The following is a 2,165-nucleotide window of genomic DNA, read 5'->3' as shown; positions in this document are numbered from 1 at the left end:
AGTTTAAGAAGGGTACATTAGTTGAAATAGTTACACTACAATCTATGTTACAGCAAGGTCCTAATGCCACTTTCTCTTAAGGGGCTATGGCGGCCATTGGTTAGTGGATTTGGCTGTTAACCAAAAGGTTGGTGGTTCAAGCCCACCCAGGGTTGGCCTTGCATTTTGTGCACAACAGTTGTCCGAAGAAACCCCCAGATAGCCATTTAGCAGCAATGACATACACATAGTCCTTGTGGCACAATTGGTTAGTGCATTTGGCTATTAACCGCAAGGTTGGTGGTTCAAGCCCACCCAGGGATGCCTTTGTGTTTTGTGAAGGGAACTAATGTACCCTTCTTAAACTTGAAGATTGTATACAAATGTAAGCAGACTACAGAGTGGCGCACAGAAGTGAGCTGGGCCCATAACCCAGAAGTTGATGGTTCGAAACCATCCTCTGCTAGGTGTACTTTATTTTTTACACCTTGCTTTACCACATGGGCCAATCGGCGGCCATAGCCTCTTAAGAGAAAGTATCATTAGGGCCTTGCTGTAACATAGATTGTAGTGTAACTATTTCAACTAATGTACCCTTCTTAAACTTGAAGATTGTATACAAATGTATGCAGACTGCAGAGTGGCGCAGCAGAAGTGAGCTGGTCCCATAACTGAGAGGTTGATGGATCAAAACCATCCTCTGCTAGGTGTATTTTATTTTTTATACCTTGCTTTACCACGTGGGCCAATCGGCAGCCATAGCCTCTTAAGAGAAAGTATCATTAGGGCCTTGCTGTAACATAGATTGTAGTGTAACTATTTCAACTAATGTACCCTTCTTAAACTTGAAGATTGTATACAAATGTCAGCAGACTGCAGAGTGGCGCAGCAGAAGTGTGCTGGGCCCATAACCCAGAGGTTGATGGATCAAAACCATCCTCTGCTATGCATGATTTCATTTTTGCACCTCGCTTTATCGCATGGGCAAAACGGTTTCCATAGCCCTGTAAGAGAAAGTGTAATAAGGGCCCTGCCGTGACATAGATATTACGGTAGCTAAGACTACTCCTGCGCCTTTCTTGTAGTTGAAGAGATGAGTGAACTGTGACACCACACACACAAAAAAAAACAACCCAGCAAACAGAGAAGCTTCCCCATATTGGAGCATTGGATTTGGTAAAGTCTTAAAGGGATACTGTAGGGGGGTCAGGGGAAAATGAGTTGAACTTACCCGGGGCTTCTAACGGTCCCCCGCAGACATCCTGTGTTGGCGCAGCCACTCACCGATGCTCCGGCCCCGCCTCCGGTTCACTTCTGGAATTTCTGACTTTAAAGTCAGAAAACCACTGCGCCTGCGTTGCCGTGTCCTCGATCCCGCTGATGTCATCAAGAGCGCACAGCGCAGGCCCAGTATGGTCTGTGTCTGCGCAGTACACTCCTGGTGGCATCAGCGGGAGCGAGGACACAGGCGTGCAGGTGCAGTGGTTTTCTGACTTTAAAGTCAGAAATTCCAGAAGTGAACTGGAGGCGGGGCCGGAGCATCGGTGAGTGGCTATGCCAACACAGGATGTCTGCGGGGGACCATTAGAAGCCCCGGGTAAGTTCAGCTCATTTTCCCCCGACCCCCCTACAGTATCCCTTTAAGCCAATGTGTTGTAAGACACAAGTAAGCTTTAGGTTAGCAGGAATGGTTGCATGGCCACCTAGCTTTTCATCCTTCCCAGGCCAGCTAGGCTGGCTTCAGCCTGTAGTGTTGATAGTATAGTGGTGAGCATAGCTGCCCTCCAAGCAGTTGACCTGGGTTTGATTCCTGGCCAAGGTATGTAAGCGTGCTTTTGACATCCTACAAATCCCTGGAAGACAAGCTCCTCCTCTGGAGGAGGGAGGATTACACACACTCCCTGATTGATGTATACACATATAGTAGTGTAGGCCTGCAATTTAGCATTGAATGGGATTTACGCCCTTAAAACACTGCTTTGTGTGAAAACCAATTTTTTTTCCAGGACTTTTGACGTCTATTCCAGTCAACCATGTCGCCCTCCAGGTGTTTGATGCTTTGAAACATCTTTTCCATTACTTTTTTGGCCAGCATAATTTTTTCTAATTTTTCAAGTTCGCCTGCCCATTGAAGTTTATGGCGGTTCGCGAATGTTCGCGCGAACCGAACTTTTGCGGTGGGTTCA

General features: G+C 46.9%; 1 non-coding gene across 1 annotated transcript; it reads left to right on the top strand.

Moving 5' to 3' along the window:
* Nucleotides 1-229: 229 nt before the first annotated feature.
* On the top strand, nt 230-303 carry TRNAN-AUU (transfer RNA asparagine (anticodon AUU)). The gene has a single exon. It is a non-coding gene; the product is annotated as a tRNA-Asn (tRNA).
* The last annotated feature ends 1,862 nt before the right edge of the window (nt 304-2,165 follow it).

Source organism: Hyperolius riggenbachi, chromosome 12, assembly GCF_040937935.1.
Source record: "Hyperolius riggenbachi isolate aHypRig1 chromosome 12, aHypRig1.pri, whole genome shotgun sequence".
NCBI lineage: Eukaryota > Metazoa > Chordata > Amphibia > Anura > Hyperoliidae > Hyperolius > Hyperolius riggenbachi.
This window is presented reverse-complemented; position numbering and strand designations above follow the sequence as displayed.